The 19,059-nt window shown below is 43.3% G+C and overlaps 1 protein-coding gene across 3 annotated transcripts in view; it reads left to right on the plus strand.

Annotated features, from left to right (window-relative positions):
• Positions 1-14,384: 14,384 nt before the first annotated feature.
• SMARCA2 (SWI/SNF related BAF chromatin remodeling complex subunit ATPase 2) overlaps positions 14,385-19,059 on the plus strand; it is a 117,684-nt gene continuing 113,009 nt past the window's right edge. Inside the window, exon 1 of one of the 3 annotated variants that reach the window (XM_082074466.1) lies at positions 14,385-14,527. The gene's annotated coding sequence lies outside the window, so the exon portion shown is untranslated. Of the gene's footprint in view, positions 14,528-15,746; positions 15,763-15,946; positions 16,179-19,059 lie in introns of those variants that run through there. The other 2 variants (XM_082074469.1, XM_082074467.1) reach the window with 2 other exon arrangements.

Consider the following 19,059-nt stretch of genomic DNA (forward strand, 5'->3'; position numbering starts at 1 on the left):
TTTGTATTCCATTTATATATAATCCATCTGGAATAGGATCTAGGCACAAACAAAGCTGCTATGTGCACAATGATTTGAACATGTTTACAAAGCCCTGCTAGTATTTGAAATCAAAGTACATCCTCCTACAAACATTCCATCCCACGAAGTTACTCAGAAAGTTGTTAGAAGGGTAAGTTGTTATTTATTTTCACTATCTACTCTTGGAAGACTTGTTTTTTTAAATAACTTTTTACTAAATGGAAACCACATTTAAAATCACAAGTTTTTAAACCTGTCATAATTCTTGTTGATAGTGGTTGCTTCACAGAATACCTTCAAAATATCCCATTTCTTCCCACCAAGCAATTAATGCAATTGATTGAGCTGCAAGGGGAAATTCACCATGTCAACGAAGATTCAACATTTCTACCAGTTAGATTACTGGATAAAAAGTTGACCTCTGTGTGCTGTTCACATCTCTGTCACTAGATTATTCTTTCTTTTAGGGAAATTCCATGCTGTCTTTCTGGTTTCAGAATGGGAATCATCCATCTTGCAAGAATTTGGGTGCTTGGCCAAATTACATTTGCAACATAAGAATATCATTCTGAACAGTACACTTGCAGACATAAGGAAATACTGGGGCAAAAAATTCACGAACGTGGCATGCTGAGCCAGAAATTCCGCCATCATATGTCAACATGGTTCCATATTCCAGGAGTACATGATAAGAAGGCCAGTGTTAGGGGTCTGAACAGGAGCACTGGTACAGTTCACTAACTCTGTCTTAGCATCCAAAGCAAAGTAATGTTCCTGTCCTTAACCCAAAGTACAAAAGAAATGAAAGCATTATTTTTTGGGAGGAGAAAAATTATGTAGCTATGTGTGGTAAGTTACAGAAGGCTTTGGCAGCAATTCACTTGCTGTTATTTGAGTTAAAAATGAAAGAATTTCCAAAGACGGACAAGCTCAGATCACACACATGTACTTTCAGAAACGAAGTACAAGAGGTTCCACTCATGACATTACAAGTACCATCTGCCCTAACATCTTTGCCAATTCTTGAAATCAGTGCTTTGTTTTTCCAGACAGTCTCTGTTAAGGCCCGGTCATTAGACCCAAGACCCAGTATAGCTGCAGACCTCCACTCCTGACTGTTTGATCTGAAGGTTGTACTAGTCTTTTGCAGGGTTTGTGGTAACCACCACAGTCTTTTCCACGATACATTTCCTACTCACCAGTGTCTGCTAATAGGCAGAAAGTTCCTTGAGTAAAATGACCCAACAATGTAAAAGAAACAATTCACCTACATGTTCAACAACCCTGCCTGGAAAATGGCACTTTTATAATGACTGAAATTTGAGATCTTCTCTGAATGCTGACTTCCTTACTTGTGAGTTCAGTGGCAACCTCTCCACAATTGCAGGAGTGTTATGGTACTTGTTCCTTAAATTAGTTACCATTGCTTTAACTGTAATAGAAAATAACAAAATGTATGTGAACCAAGGCAGCATGTTGAGTGTTACTTGATTAAAATCCCTACACAGTCTACTTTATCCCTGAGATCCTCACCCAACCAACTACAATCATAGCTGCTTCTGTACGAAGTCACTTATGCAGGATGTTCCGAAAACACGTATCAGATGAAACAACATGTTTAAAATAATTTTGAAGTCATACACTAGCTACCAGCAAAAGCTGTAGCAGCCATGAGGAGGCAAAAGAACTGGCTCAGTCAAATGCTCTTCCACTAGCTGCCAGGAACCTTCATTTCACATTCCTTGGTTAGAGTTCCCTCCCATCAATTAGCTTTATCTCTGCTTATTTCTCATCCCCATTATGGCCTCTCTCTCATTCTTACCTCCTCTTGTGCTTCCTCTGATTCTCACTGCCTTTTCCTCTGTTCCCCCCTGAAAGAAACAAAAGACCATTTTTCTTCCAAATGGACCATGTATGCCAGCTAGGAACACAGAAGTAAGCTAACAGGTTTCACGTACAGTTGCACATTTGAGAGCATATTTACCAAAAGGGAAAAAAGAAAAAGGGAATTGGGTACAGGAAAGATAATGGGTATTTAGAAGGAGCAACATTTTCTATTTGTATCCTTCATTCTTCAGAATGGCGAAAACTTTGCTGCTTTGGTGGGCGAGAGGACAGTGAGCAGTGAATAGCTACAGATATATTAATGATGCTGATAATGGAGGTCATCTCTAGATCTGGCAGAGTAAAAGAGTACCACAACCTGTGGTACTGTTTTCTGTGGGTGCTGACCAGTGTCTTTGGGTTATTCCTCAACAGTCCATGAGTTTTTTATAACAACTTTACTGTCAACTTGATCATGGGCTGAAATGAGATCTTGTTGCTATTGCCTTTCTTCATGCATATGGTCTGATCCCTTTCTTGCAAAATTCTTCAGGTAGTGACAAACACAGGTGTACAGGCCTGCTGTGCAGGACAGCTTGGCAGGCAACATGAATAGCTAGAAGTCTGTCTGACTTTTCAGGTGGGCAATTTCTATTTAACTTTTGGGATGGTTTCAGAATGTAACATGCTGCTGGTACATTCAGGGTTAACCTTCCAATGTGGACCTCAGTATAGTCGCTTTGGAAGCAGCCATGGTTGTGCATCCTCTGAATTATTCTGAATTGAGCTCTTTCCTAGGTTCTAAAATACAGCCTGCTCAGACTCTTGCAGGTGAAAAGGACTAGCTTTTGGCCCAAGGAAAGTGGGCAGCAAATGAGAACTGCAGACTAGCTGCTTTTCCTGGGCTAGGACAGCAATAATCAGCTGCTTCAGCAGCTTATACAACCTTTAGAGTCAGTTTTACTTCCTGTTCGCATAAACTTGGCTTCAGAGGAAAAAACTGAGGAATGCAAGGCAGCAGCAGAAACAAACATGAGCAATAAAAGTAGCAAGTCCTTTTCTTCTCCTGGCTGTCCTATGAAATGACAGAAGTACCAAGCTTAGTCCCTCCTCAGCAGCCTAATAGGCTGGACAGTGGCTGGCTGCAGTGAGAGGGATGTAGAAGAGCTGAAACAGGGAAGAGAGACATTTTCCCTGTGCAGAACCTTTACCACTCCACCTCAAACAAGAGAAAGTTATGATCATAAATCCCAATTAATTAACAATAATGCACCACTGTTTTCTAAGTACAAAAAGGAATAGCTCTGTTATTTTACTGTGGCGAAGGGTAACGAATGTTTTGCAAGACATTTCTAGAGATTTCCATATATTTCATACCTGTTCCAGGCCTTATACAACTGCATCTCAAATGACACTGTTTCTAATTTGCTCTATCTTGCTACAACATCCCTTACAAACATGGATATAGTAGTATATTTTTTGTAACTGATTACATTTATTTCTTTGTTCTTGGGGCTCTCTTACACAACAGTCCAGTACTGGTTTCCAGTTATTTTTTAGATGTGACCATATTTGGTTATTGTGGGGATGGTTGTCTTATTACTCTTCTATCTCAGACTGCTTGCATCTACCCATTCACAAATTTGTTTTCTTCCTCGCTAATTATTCTTAATGCATCCAGTCTTAACGGAGGTTCAGAAGTTCACCAGCAAAATGTAGGCTTCTCTTGTGTTTTTTGAAAGGCTTCTGAGCAAGTTTAATACAATCATGCATTTGTGCTGCTTACCAGTCTGTATACCACACATACAGCATTAAGTGCTGCTAATACTCATGAACTGAAACTTCAGTATGCACTTACACCCAGGCGTAATTTTCATAAAAATCTTAGTGGCTTCAGACTGCAATCTTCCTCTACTTGATGATTTGTTCACAGCTCCGGCTCCACTAAGAAGGCAGATATCTACCCAGTTTCATCCTCTAACATATTAATATCAGGCTCTTTGTAACTAAGAAGTTTGAGTTTACCTAGCTCATCAACTTCCCTGGAGTGGAATCACTCTGTCTTCAAAAGCTTCAAACAAGAGATTACCCATTTAAATGCATCTTTTTATATTTATGGACATTATCAAGTGCACTAGAGTTAAAACCCTGATAGACAAACACCTCACCAGTACAAACCCACAGTCGTCTGATTGTCTGTTTTCCTTGGCACTTCCATCTTTTATCCTGAACAAATGAATTCTGTGGTTTCAAACTTACCTACTTTCTCCCACATACTAGTATATTAAGATTCCAGGGTATCTCTCTCCTCAGTACCTTACAGTTAACACTTTTCAAATACGTTCAGGTCATTTAAGACTCATGACTACAACAACTACTTCAGATAAAAAATGATAATTTACTTTTTTGCATATTCCCCCACTCTGCCCTAGGGTGTGACTGGACATTTAAGGTTCTTTGCTTTCTTATGATGTTATTGCTCTTAGCAGGTCATTCTATAAACATTTCATAGAAGAAATTACTTTCACTGAGAAGTCATAGGTACTTTTAGGAAGTGGTAAATGTCAGAAATTAAGAAGCATTGATTAACTGCATACGTTTTATACAGTTTAGAGGAAATGAAAGAACAAAATTAATTCATGTTTCTTGACAGTTGCTAACAGGAGTAGTTGAAAAACATTGATACCAGCCTGTTACACAAAACTTAACTCCTCCTAGCGTATTTTCATAAGAAACAAGTTATTTTTATGTTGTTCAAAACCAGTATCCAATTCTGCTCCTTTAGTTGCAAGAAGCACTAAAAAAAATAAGTTTGTAACCTTATTAGCAAGATTTTTCATTAAAATATAGTTCTGATTATTCTCTGTCTTTGAAAAGCATGAGGCTACATATATCACAGAATCACAGAATGTCAGGGATTGGAAGGGACCTCGAAAGTTCATCCAGTCCAATTCCCCTGCTGGAGCAGGAACACCCAGATGAGGTTACACAGGAAGGTGTCCAGGCGGGTTTGAATGTCTCCAGAGAAGGAGACTCCACAGCCTCCCTGGGCAGCCTGTTCCAGTGTCTGTCACCCTCACTGAGAAGAAGTTTCTTCTCAAAATTAAGTGGAACCTTTTGTGTTCCAGTTTGTACCTATTGCCCCTTGTCCTATTGTTGTTTGTCACCGAGAAGAGCCTGGCTCCATCCTCATGGCACTCACCCTCTATATATCTGTAAACATTAATGAAGTCACCCCTCAGTCTCCTCTTCTTCAAGCTAAAGAGACCCAGCTCCCTCAGCCTTTGCTCATAAGGGAGATGCTCCACTCCCTTAATCATCTTCCTTGCCCTGCGCTGGACTGTCTCCAGCAGTTCCCATGTCCTTCTGGAACTGAGGAGCCCAGAACTGGACACAATATTCCAGACGTGGTCTCAACAGGACAGAGTAGAGGGGAAGGAGAACCTCTCTCGACCTACTAACCACCCCTCTTCTAATACACCCCAGGATGCCATTGGCCTTCCTGGCCACAAGGGCACAGTGCTGGCTCATGGTCATCCTGCTGTCCACCAGGACCCCCAGGTCCCTTTCCCCTACGCTGCTCTCTAACAGGTCATTCCCCAACTTATACTGGAACCTGGGGTTGTTCCTACCCAGATGTAAGACTCTACACTTTCCCTTGTTATATTTCATTAAATTTTTCCCTGCCCAACTCTCCAGCCTGTCCAGGTCTCTGGATGGCAGCACAGCCTTCTGGCATGTCAGCCACTCCTCCCAGCTTAGTGTCATCAGCAAACTTGCTGATAGTACACTCTAGTCCCTCATCCAAATCATTGATTAATATATTGAATAATATAGGCCCCAGTACTGACCCTTGAGGGACTCCCTAGATACAGGCCTCCAACTACACCCCATTGACCATGACTCTCCAGCTTCTTCCCTTCAGCCAGTTCACAGTCCATATCTAGGTTTGAGATACAGTTAGAGGCTTTCAGACTGCTAAAGGCTTTTTTAAAAGTCCTAAAAATCAAACAGGTGGACCAGAATGAAAAATGTTTTGAATGTAGTAATGGTCTCTCATCTATTAATTCCACCTGAGCCTTAAAGAGTTCTTGGAAAGAGATGTAGGGCTCTGATTCATAAGCATCACAGCAAACAGCTGCAGCAGTTAAAGACATTACTAACACACAGACTGTTCTGCCTTCCACCAGCCAGGACAATGGAGTGTCCCAGCCACCGTGGTGTCAAGTCTCTTCAGCAGCCTTTATTTTCAGTTCAACAGAAGTGTAGAGTGACTTTTTGAAATGGGCAGTAACAGTCTCTTTTCTTCTTTGGGTCAGGCACAGCTACCCTTTAGTGTTCTCTTAGAGGAATCATTTTGCCTTTGAAGCTTGCTCATTTACTAATTTTCTTTTTTAAGCCTTCAGCATATACATCCAGTTCCATCCTACACATTCTCAACTGAAAAGCTATCTAACTCCAATAAGTCAGAACCCCAACTGATCCTCAGAACAAGCTACCATTCCACTTCTTTGCAAGAACACTGCGTCCTGTTGCACATTCCTAGACATTCACAAAGCCCTGTGGCAAACCCCACCACTTTATGGTTTTGGCTCAGAAGCAGTGCCACGTCCACACCTCATAGGAGGTCTGTAGCAAGGCTGGGGAGAATAGTCTTCACTGGGGGATTCAGCAATTTAATCAACTGTCAGTGTTTTCTGTGTTTATACCTAAGTTTCTGAAATTAATGAACACTACATTTTCTGAGGTATGGAGACAGCACGTAGCTTCAGCTGTTCCAAGAACTGTCTTTGCCCGAGGCTAACTCCTCATAGCTCTATCAGCTATCTAACTTGAGTTTTGTTGCACAAGACAAACTAGATAGTAACTACCACTATCACTATCCCACCTTGTAACTTTCAAGCACACCATCATGACTTACAGAACTACACGACTCAGGTAGATTACAACATCTTGTATTAAAACAACACTTCTTAAGTGTTTTTATGTTTATCATGTATAAGTCAGTGAACAAGATCATAAAGGGTGAACAGGCTCTACTGCTCAGACACCCAGCAGGCAAAGTCAGGGCAACAATGAGCACAAAACCTGTGCAAACTAAGGTGGTAGAATTTGTGTGATATGGTAGGAAACATGTATAAAGACTGATCAACTCATTAATGTTTCTGAAAGCAACAAATAGATCTTAGAGTACACAGAAATGTCCCTGACTTAAGTAAAATACACAAATTTTAAATTATTTAACTGAATTATTATCCCACTTGTATGAATTCCTGTTTATGGATGGATGTCACTTTCTGGATTCAACTGGGGTTTTCTTTGATTAAGTGCTGCCTTCACCCATCACCACGTTTCTTGTAAAGTACCCTACAATATGCTGAAAACACAACTTGTAGCAGCATTACCTTGGCAAAATCTGATGGGTTGGCTCACACCATTTACCTTAACAGTAAAAAGTAACCTGATTTATGTGCATTTCTCGTATTAGAGAGTGGTCATATGAATTGCTGTGTCAGCACACTCCTACAAGCAGTAATGACTGTAAACAGCAGTGGCAGGCAGCTGACATCTACTTCTTCCATTGGCACAGCTGAATCTAGGGGTGTCCTGTACTCTGACCCATGGTGAATGATTTATTTTGGTTTCAAGATCAATTGACTAAAGCTAAACAGAAGCAAACCCTTCTTATATCCTAACCAGGGTATGAACACTAAACTAGGAAAAGTGCGCATATTGATAAGGCCTAGCTGAAATCAAAACTCCACACCTTAAATCACATACCTTGCTTATAAAGCAGGTGTATTTCAAGCTCACACATTTGATTTAGTGAGGAACAAGTATAAATATAAAAGAAAAATATCTTCAGAGTCCTACTTACCTATAACTGTTAAAACCAAGCTTGTAAGTGAGCATGAACACAGCACCCCTGAGGCTATATCTTGCTACTTTTCTCCAAGTTGAAAGGCAGCAGAGATGGCCCAAATTTATCCAGGTGTTCAACAGCATCTGGAGAAGCTTAGACATCACAGGTTTGCTATTGGCATTTCTGATAAAATAGTGTAACTGAGCAGATAGGTATTACTCACCTGGGGAAATTGCACTATAGCACACATGACAAAACTGCCTGTGCACACTGAAAATATATTTAACAAAACACTGAAACAATTCTTTCTTAATTGACCATTACCCTTCCACTTTCACTGCTTTGTTTTCCCTTATCATACCTAATGGGTTGATTTTTGATAAAATACATTTTTAAGATGCAAAGGCTCATGAGAATTTCTTGGACTTGTCTCAAGAATTCCACCTTTAGGTAGGAGGGAATTTCAACATATTCTGCTACTTAATACAAAATAGGCTTTTGTTTGGTTGACTTAGAACATGTTGATAAGCTTTCTAATTTTATTTTGTTGCTGCTATTGTATTAGGTGAGAAAAAGAGATGCCATGATTGAGAAATTGCAAATATACTCTACTGCTCAAGGAAAAAAAAAGGAATTAGACTGATATAAGCTGTGCTTTGCTTGTGGATTCATAGCTTCGTAATCTCAAATCCAAGCACATGTGAAACAGGCAATAGAATCCCAAAATAATACTGTGAAAACAGGAAAAAAAAAAAATCTCTACTTTTCAGGGAGTGAGAGTCAGAATTGTATTTTTGTCTCTGTTGTTTCTCCCCCGCTCCCCCCCGCCATGGCTGCCAGGACAAGAATATTCCATCTTTCATGCTATGAAGTATGAGAGAAAATATGTATTTGGGAAGGATGTAAGTCATGTTAGCAGCAGTTAGAAATTTTTTACTTAATTCAGCCTTATTTTGATCCCATTCTCTTAAGCATGCTTGTATCTGGGTAAAACCAAGTCCGTATTTCAAGAAGTGGAGACAGTACTCATAACTGCTTTTCAAATTTTACAAAAATGGCAAGCAGTAGCTTATTTAAATATTAACTTGATAGTACAAGTCCACCTTGTAGTCATCACTATGCATAACACTGCCATGAAGAGCATTGATGAAGAAACCAATATGCTGTAAGGAAGTGTAACACAAATGAAAAAAGTAGGTAACTATAAAAAGGAAGAAGCTGCAAAGTGAAAAGTTAAATACTTGCGAGCAAAAAGAAAGGAACAGAACTCTCAAAAACTGGATAAGGGGAAAGAAATGTGCATGGAGGAGAAAAAAGCATCCTTACCTGAGGATCCGGGTTTTTGTGATTGTGTCTTTGTGATCACCATGCTTGATATGCAGAGCAACCACAAGACTTCCCTGGTCCAAAACCATGACTTAACCAGAACTCAAGTGCAAGTCACACTTTCCATATGCCCTAGTATTCGCTGCCTAAACAGATGTCCTTTCTAGCCCAAATTAATACTGCAAACTAGAAATGATCCTATGATATATGCCACTCTTTGAGTAGCAGCCTGGCTTGAGTTGAATCTTGTCAGAAGAAAACAACATGGTCCTCTATATTTTTTTTCACTTTGACTAAATTGAATCACCATAGTGTTCATAATCATACAACACAGAATTTTTTTCCCTGATCTAGTACATTCACAACCTTTACTGCTTATAGGATCAAAATTGTATGGTGGTAGCTTTCTCTATGCAGGACTCACTGTCCTGCAATTAGCACAATTCTAAGAGCAGGAACACTAGAATAAACACATCACCATGTACTTGACTTCGGTTTCTTGTACTTGGAGACTGTTTAAAGATGATTAAATTCAAGTTTGCAGTAGGAGAACTATGAAGGCCAAGAACAGCAAAATGGACTCTCTAAGAAATAGTGGCACTGGTTCAGAATTCTTGGTTTGCCCCACTGAACAAAGATGTTTGACCACTTCTAACAGGCATTTTAACAGACTAGGAGCAGCCAAAACTAGGAAACAAATTCTCTTACCAAACCCATTCAAAAAGATAACTGGCTGCCACAACCAGAACAGGTTAGCACACAGGAATGAATGCTTAGTAACTGATGACACCTTGGAGTCCAAGAGAAATCTATTCTGGGCATGGGTCTACTCAATATTCTTCAATTGCTTCAGTGATGAGTTTGTTTATAAAATCTGCAACTGACACAAAGCTAGTGGGATTTGGCAAATGCCTTAGAAGAGAGAATTATAACTGAAAATGATGTTGAGAAATTGCAGATAAGCTCAAAAACCATTACAATAAAACTGAATAAAGTATAAAGTGATACTTCCACAAAAAAGTATAAACACAAAACAGGGACCACCTGGCTAGGAAACAAAACACTGAAAAGAACAGGCAGAGAAAGAGCTCGACACCACAGGGTGCTTCTCCTCTTGCTTAAAATGTGACATCGAACTCTGGAATTTTGTGGACTACAAAATAAATAGGAACACTAACACATTATCACTGCAAGCCAACCCACCTATCTCACACACAGACTTCATTCTGGAATGCGTTCAGAAAGGCTCTTTAGGCAAGGGAGAGAATTCTTCCCCTCTATTGAGCCTTGATAAGATCTCAGCTGAATATTATCTTTTCAACAACACACTCAAAGACACCCTGAGAGCTTCGAACAAATGCAACTACCTTGAAAGAGGTTTTATCTTTCAAACCTATGAAGACAGCTAGATAAACATAGATGCCCCCAGAAAAAAAAGGCTGAGGGGGAAAGTGCATGAGTACCAAGCACATTCACAAAAGTTGTACTTGAACAGAAACTTTACTTTTCAATTAGAAAACAATTACATCTTCTGAAAGAGAATGAAAAGCTCAAACTAGCTTTAATAATTACTTTGTTGTCAGTCATACTAGGCTGAGATGCACCACTTCAATGGCACACTCATTACATACTGTGGATTGATACATGAGGGAGTAAAGCCCACCCACTCTCCAGGATTCATGCACTTCAGGAAAAGCACCATTCCCAATATACAATGGATAGAGCATAGAGAAGACCTTTGTAAGGAGTACCAGCCAAACAAGACACTTTCCAAGGTTTCTTATCTTGACGATTTCATCATCAGAAGGTTTGCCTTCACTGCCAACACACACCAAAAAAAAGTGCCTGTTTTTTCTATGTTAGTTACCTGACACAGATGAATTGCGTTGGTGTAAAAGAGAAAACATTTTCACCTTAGTGCAGCAAACTCGTGGAGGTCAGTCTTATTTCCCTGCCTGATGATCTCAATGAACTTAACTCACTGTAAAGCTGACGTGACTTGCCTTCATGCCATGTTCACCTTTGAAGGCTTTGACTGAAGTTCAAATGAGTATGCTTTTTATTTTTGCTTTTCAAGGCAAACACTATCCACCAATGGATCACACATAATCAAAAATGTTACTCACTTCTGTAATGAAAGTCTTAAGCTTGCTTGCATATGACTTTCCTGGACACATTAAAAAATTTGTTATTTATATAGAAACCTGAGCACATAGCCATCTTCAAAGAATATTCAAGCTTAAACCCATTTTCACTGACCAGCTAGCCTAAACACCTGGACTTTGCTAGGAGCTGGCTGAGGCATGAAAAAAATACTCCTTTCTGCCATTTCTGCTGCAGTGGCTGCAACCTCTGGCAGGAGTTGTTAGCAAACAGAAATAACACTAGAGGCTGTTATAGCAGGAGGGGTGGTAATGGTGAGTTTACTACAAACATCTGCAACTCCCTGATGGTATTGACTTATTTTGGTATGTGTCCCTACAAGAGTTCCACTAATATGAGCTTCTTAACAATTTTAATTATACTGGTATCACTCCTCACATAAAAAAGCTTTAATTCCACAACAAGACATCTAACTAGTCAAAATGGTACCTCTTCCCATCATGGTACTTTATTTAGTTTGAAAATTTTATATGTTATTTTACTGTTGTCAGCAGCATTCAAAGCATTAATTCAGTTAAGGTCCCTAATCTTTCGTTTTGCAAAGGCAGGCAACTCAATCAGAGGAAAACTAATTTATATTTTAGCACATGATTATTCACCATGTTTGCATATTCACCATGCACGAAGCTTCAGCCACCTAAGTCTCATACAGCAAACCCCTATTGATGCTACCAATTTCAGTAAAAATTTTCACATCAGTTGAACATGCCTGCCTTAACAAAAAACATGTTTTCCAACCCCTCAATACAGGTTACAATGACATTAAGCGAGACTCCATCAAAATACAAAAGAAAACTGGAGTTTTTGTTGCCCCAAAATGAAATTAGCTGCTGCAGCAGTCTCAAAATAAACATAACGCATTATTTATCCCAAAGTCAAGTGCACATTTTTTCCTTTGCCTGAAAGAGTAATCGCTGTATGCTTTCCACCAAAAAGAATGGCTTGTCCTGGTTTAGAATGGTTTGAGTGCTGCTAAGTCCAATGAGCAGTTGAATTGTCTTGCAAGGAAGATTTCCCTTTGTCATTTAAGGCTTGTTTTCTCTTCTGGAAAGAAAAAGGGCAAAGAGCCCCAAGGTTTACTCTGGGGAATGGAAAAGAAAAAAAATACCAGCTGCCTAATGAAAGTTACAATAGGGTATGAGGGTGAAAAAAAAAATAAGCATTCCTTTACCCCTTTCATTTTCATTAGCAATATTTTCCAAGAATGTTAGCCACCTTCTTTTATCTCTAAGACACCAAGTTGCAACTCCTAGTTTAGGACAAAGCTAAAACCAAAATTATTAATAACTCATGGATTAAAAGGTTTACATAATGATACTGGGTTTACATAATGATAAAAATATTTAAATGTTTCTATTTCTTTTATTTTGTTCCCAAGTAAATACTTCTCACACAGGCAATGGTGAACTGAAAAGATGGTCTTTTAATGTTTTTTTTTTTTTTTAATTTATTTTTGGATACTTAGTACTGTCCAGATAGTACTAATTCTTACACATTTATCTTTCAGCGTTTTGCTAGTCATTTTACAGAACAAATAACATTAAGCTAACGATTAACACCTTGGAAAACTATAGAAAGTTGCAATTAGTACTGTAGAGTGAGCACTTTAACCTGGTGATTACTGCTCCTATTTAACCAATTAAAAAACCCCCTAAGTTAAACACCACGCAAACAATAGCTGTCACTTAATGACCACAAGGTGCATGTGGTGCTCCCAGCATTGCTTCAGGTCCTTAACTACTCCACCTGGCCACAGCATAGGAACCTCATGTGGAATACTGTCGTCTAAGCTTCTGTAGTAGCTACTCATTTAAATGCTGAAGTTCCTCTTAACATTTTTATTCCGGTCACAGAGTGAAATCCACAGTAAAGGAGTGAACTTCAGAATGGCAAATACTTTCCATATGACAAGATAAGAAAAGATAATTACATATAACACCACATATGGTAGTTCGGCTGTATTTTAAGTTGACTCTACAATTCATATTCAAAAAAACACCTCAGACAGGTGGGTCCATTACTTTAATGAATTACTTAGTCGTCTGTTACATAAACAGGTATAGCTTCTGCAAAAAAAAAGTGAGAGCTTTGCAGCGCTTGACTGCAGTTCAGGTAAACAATCTACAGCATACAAAAAAAAACCCCAACACCAACCAACAACAACAACAAAAATAACACAAAAACAAAAAGCCACAAAACTAAACAAAACAAACCATCACGTGGAGTCAGAAAGTGTACTTCCACACCGTTAAAAAGCTAAAAGGACGGAAACATGCAAGACAGAACAAACATAATTGCGCTATTTACCGTTCCTATCCCTAAAGAAACAAGAGATCCACCTCTGCTCTTCACGCAGACTTATTGTATCTGGCGACTGCTTCAACAGCCGCCTCCAGATCTATGGCAAGGAGCAACCAGGTCCTCCGAGCGGGCCTGTGGTAAATAACCGCCCTCGCCGGCGGCCGTTGGGAGCGGGAGCCCGCCTGCCTGACAGGCCGGTTCAGCTGGAATGTTCTCGGCAACCTCCTCTGGCTCACGACGGCACCCTCTGCCATCGGAGATCGCGGACGGGACGTAAGTTTCGGGACGCATGACAACGCCTTTCCATGTCTCTCCCCTCACTTTCCCTCCCCGCCTTTTTCTTTTAAAAGCAACGAGACGCAAGCAGCCCAGCCGCCAGGTGTAGCAGAGCCCAACGCCCGTCAGGGTGGCTCCTCCCCGCCTCCCTCCCCAGCGGCGGGAGGCTCGCCCCGGCAGGCTGGGGCAGCAGGACGGCGAGTTCCAGCACCTTCTTCACCTCACCCAAACTACTCCCGCGAGCACTGCCGCCTCCTCACGGAAGGCGCTCCCGTTCCTCTCTCTCCCACTGCACAGGAGAGCTTTGCGGGCTGAAGGGGCGCGGAGGAACCTCGAGCCGCAGCCCAAGCCGCCCCGCCGCTGCACGGCGAACATGCGAGCGGGGCCCCCGGCGTGCGCGCACACGACAGCTCGCACACTCACACAACCCTCCCCGCCTGCCACGCTCCTGCACACCTCCTCCCCTCCCTAACCCCTCGGCTGAGTGACAGCAGGATCACTCCAATAGGGCCGCCCTTTCTGCTCAGGGGGCGGGCACTCCCTCGCCGGCAGGCCAATAAGAACTCCGCTTCCTGAGCGGTGGCGTCGGTGAGGGGAGGCGGCGGGAGGGGCAGGAGTTTAGGAAGAGGAGGGAATGGCTGTCATCAATGAAGTCATGTTCATAATCTAGTCTCTCGCTCCGGTTCCGGACTCGGGTGACTCACCGAGGGGGAGAGGAGCGACATCCAGCACGACGCTCCTCCCGGGCGGAAGGTAAATATAACTTACAACTCGGTCCGCCCCCCGCCCCGCTCCCTATCCCTGGCACGGCGGTGCCTGCGCCGTCCTTTATTGTTAGTGATCGCGCTGGCACGCACCGTGCCCACCTTCCCTCCCCTTCCCGAGCACGGCCCCGCTGGCCCCGGGCGCTGTCGTGCCACCTGCTTCCTCTCCCCGCCGTCTCCGGCGCCCGGCCCTCCCAAATATTTATATCCCCTAGTGGGTGGAGAAAAGAAAGTTTTGATCCGGTATTTCTGGAATAATCACGATGCAAAAATCCGGGGTGGGAAGGTGTGAGGGGAAGAAGCCCCCAGGGCGTCGCTGGTGGCTGACTTGTGAGTCAGCGGCACCCGCGGGAGGGACGGCGGAGCGGCGGGGCGGCTGGCGCTCGTCACCGGAGCGGCCGCGGTCTCGCACGGCAACAACGACCAGCTCTTGGCACCTCTTAGTCTTGCCGCCAAGCGAACGTGTCACAACACTCCGGGCGACGCGAGCCGCTGGAGCGACAGCTCACACATAAGCCCCGGGGCAGCTCGGCGGGCCGGGGGCGGCCTCTCCTGCTGCCCCACCCAGCGTGGGCCGCCCGGTGGGCTGCGTTTCGGCGGCTGCGGGGGGGGCGTGGGAGGTCTCAGGGTGAAGTTCACGGTGTCCGGCGGCGGGAGAGCGTGTGGTGGTGGGGTTGTTTCTCTGGTGTGGCACACGCTCCCCTGGACCTGACCGAGGAAAGGGAAGTGAGGAGGCACAGGCAGGGAGAAAGACGGTGCGTGGGGGAGCGGTCTCGCCTGTGAGAGTAGCGGCGTTCCCCGGCAGAGCCAGAGAGGCCGTGATCCGGAAAATCTCCCTGCCTGTCACAAGCACTACACGCACCGGGGAGGGGGAAGGAGATGGGGGCTGGGACTTCGCCCCAGAGGCTGCGGCTCCTGTTGCGTTTCAGTCTCTTGTTTTTAACTGTGCAGTCACTCCAGCTGTAAAGGTGTCGCGATTTACTTCCCAAAATAGCATGTCTTCCCCCTCCACCTCGTTTTCCCTGCAGAAATCATGCCTGCCCCCCCCCCCCTCTGCCTTGCTGCAGTCAGCGGAGCCGAGTAGCACAAAACATGCGCTTGCAATTTTGTAATCGCCTTCCAAGCAAAAAAGCATTTTATTTCCGGTGTGCGCGGATTCCTTTTTTTTTTTTTTTTTGATCGGGTCGGGCGGGAGCGAGGATGCATACCCACGCAGATGCTCAGGTAGACGTGGCTTTTCCGCCCCGTCAGGAGAGGGGGACGGCGGTGGTCGACACCTGAAAAGTTCTCTCCCGTGCCGGAGGCGGGGGCAGGCAGCGGGCAGCTGCTGCAGCCAGCTCCCGGGCGGGGCAGGAGAGCAGCGAAGCCCGTCCCCGGGCCTTCGCGGGGGAGAGGGAGGCGGTGGTAACCGCCGGCGGCGGCGGGAGGTGGCTTTTCCCGTCCCTCTGCCTGTGTGAGCGGCGGCGGAGGATCAGGAAGTCACCGCCGCCACACACAGGCGCACAGACATGTTTGGTCGGCGTGACATGGTGGCGGAGGGAAGGAGCGGCGGGGAGATGGGCCCAGCCCAGCCCTGAGGGATGCCCCGGCTGCTCGCCCGCCTGCCGCCGCCGAGCCGCCCCCCTTCCCCCGCCGTCGAGGTACGGGGCCCTGCGCGGCCCGCCGCTGGCAGCGGCGCAGCCATTGCTTCGTGGAGGAGGGGAGGAAGGAGGCAGCGGGGCTGGATCTCCGGGCAGGGACGGTTTAGAGCCTCTCGGCCAGGGCGAAAACTTTCTGGAAGGCCGGAGGGGGTAGAATAGGGCCCTGCGGGTTATGCGCGGCCGCCCCGGCGCCGTTGCTGGGGGGAGGCGGCGGGCGGCGCGGCGCCGAGGCCTAACGCGCCGCCCGGCAGGGCCGGAAGACCCGCGCGGCGCCGCCGAGGCAGAGCGCTGCCGCGGAGGGGCGGGCGGCCCGCGGCCGACATTGCCCGGTGCCGACCCTCCGCCGGCGGCCTGGGCGTGCGCCCGGCTGTGTGCCCGCGCCGACGCCTGTGCCGTGTCTCTCCCCCCGCCCCGACGCCGCGACCACGTTTCTGTATGTCCGTGGTACGGGAAGAAATGGAGTTTTTTATTTTGTCTCCTCCCCCCCACCCCCAAATGTGTGATGGTGGAACAACAAACTGCTGCACACGGCTGGAAAAGTTATAGCTCTTCTAAACTCGAACTGAAGTTACACTTAACTGTGGTGTGGTGGGGTTTTTGTTCTTGTTTTGTTTTGGTTTTTTCTTCCCGAAGTGTGCATTATTGTCAGATGAACTGAGTGGTTTAGTGGCAGCATGACTACATAGATCGCATCGAAATTGGTATTACTTGTTATCTGCTGCTTGTGTTTGATATTCAGACTTACCAAACTTTAGTCTAACACTGTTCTTTCGAAGATTTCTGGTGAATATTTCAGATATGTGAGTAAATATTCAACTGAAGAATTGAAGCTATAAGATTTTTTTGACCATTTTAAGTGTTCTGCACACTTTCAGAAAAAAAAAAAAGGTGCATGGGATCTATGACACGCTATTGTTCTGCTTGCGTTCTTTTCTGTTTTGCTTTTAATTTATTCAGTGTTACTGAGTTTTAACTACAACCCCTAAGAACCAGGCAATAAACATTGTGCCGGAATTTAATTCCTTTGATAGTATACCAGTTACATGTTCGGGGTGGGGCAGTGTCTTCTGTGTCAGTTAGTATTGTTGTGCAAATAAAGGCACACTTTCTCTTTGGGAACCTAATTGCCCTATTACTGCCTTTGACTTTGTTTCTTTTGTCCTTTTGTTATTGTAAGGAAAAAGGTGTTGTACCAGAACGATAGGATTAGAAGCAGATTTTTATGCCCATATACATCAGTAACAGAAAGCAAAAAGATTGTGTGAATGATGAGCATTTAAAAAGAAATCTAAAGTGATGTGTACCGTACAGTATATGTGGACTTGACAGAGGTGAGGGGAAAGCTTTATTAAATACATTATTTCTCTCATGAGTTGTGTTTCAGCTTTAGGACTGGTATTTCTGTGGTGGAACATGTGCCAGAATAGTGTTTACAGAGCAGCCTTAGATCTTATGTTCAAGTGGTCTGTGGGCATTTCTTGTCAGATTTGAAAAATGCTTTCACGCACACCTGAAGCTTGAGAATTGACAGAAGAAAAAGCGCTCCAGTTAGCATTCTCATATTAAATATATTCTTGACAAAGGTCCATAGGAAATTAATATCTGCAGATATATTTTCTCAAATTTTGTTTGACTTTTGAATTTAGGGTCAGAATGTACACAGCAGCAACTTTAAAAAATGTCTGAACTTTTACCTCCAATTTTCATGGTCCCAATTTTCAGAAGGAGAATTCTCATTCTTTGTATGGCTGAAACATTTTTGCAAATTAGTCATTAAAATGCCCATTTTTTAATGTTTTGTGCTGCAATTGAAGTTTTCTGTGCATTTAGTTTTTTATTTGATCCTTCAGTGAAGTAGTAAACACAATGTTATGACATAAAGATCACTTGTCATGAGAATGGCAGCAGAGAAAAGCCTGTGCCTTATTTGCAAAGTAAAATAAGGAAGGATGAATAAGGGAAAGCAGTAAAGTTTACTTAAACACAGCTTCGGTAGTTTGCAAATGCAGCAGAATAAGAAGACTTACACTGAAAATGGGTTTATTTGTTCCTGGCAAATGTAAAGTTATCACTTCTTAGGCGTAAACATATTCCTGCATGTCTCCACTTGGTAAAGAATATTTCCTATGTTTCACTGCAGGGTTTGAGCACCCAGATAGATCATTTAGAGGTACCATTGGGAAAAATGTAAAAAAATAAGTATCTTGTTACAGAAACAGTACCTTGTTTGTGACTTCACTGATATTTTACTATAACTAACTTGTGTTTAAAACAATCTTCTCCCTTCCTCCTTTTCTTCCCTATTTAAGTAAATACAAAGCCTGTCAGTAATATGGCAAATTTGCAAATTCATTTCCTTCTACCTACCTCTCATTATGGTTTTTGTTTTTCAGAACCCAATGTGAAGATGATGTTCAATACCTGTGATTAATACATGTAGTAAAGGTCAAGGCACAGAGTCTTAATCTATAACCAGTCAGTATTCTGTCATGAGTCAGTTTTCTGTGCCCAAAATGTACGGTGGAATCTACGTATGTAGCAAACATGGACTTCATCTTGGGCATTGTCTGCCATGACTATGGCTATGGGGTTAAAAGGCTATTAAACTTCTGCATCTGTCTGCCCTCCTCTTTTCCTGAAGTCCATGGTCTTCTGCAGCAAACCATCAGAAAGGATCATATATATGTGCTGTAGCCTCTTCATTGAAGAGTCTGGTGGAATAACTTAATCTAACTTATGGGAACTCTAACTTGCAATGATGCCTTTTGACTGTAATACATTCAGCCCCCAGCTGTTAGCCAGTCATTTATTGGTGCTGTTTGTAGTTTTTCATAAGAGGGTAGGCCATAAGTTAAAGTAGTTGAGAAGTCAGTTTATGAAA

The sequence above is a fragment of the Streptopelia decaocto genome, assembly GCF_964273445.1.
Source record: "Streptopelia decaocto genome assembly, chromosome: Z".
NCBI classification, from domain to species: Eukaryota; Metazoa; Chordata; class Aves; order Columbiformes; family Columbidae; genus Streptopelia; species Streptopelia decaocto.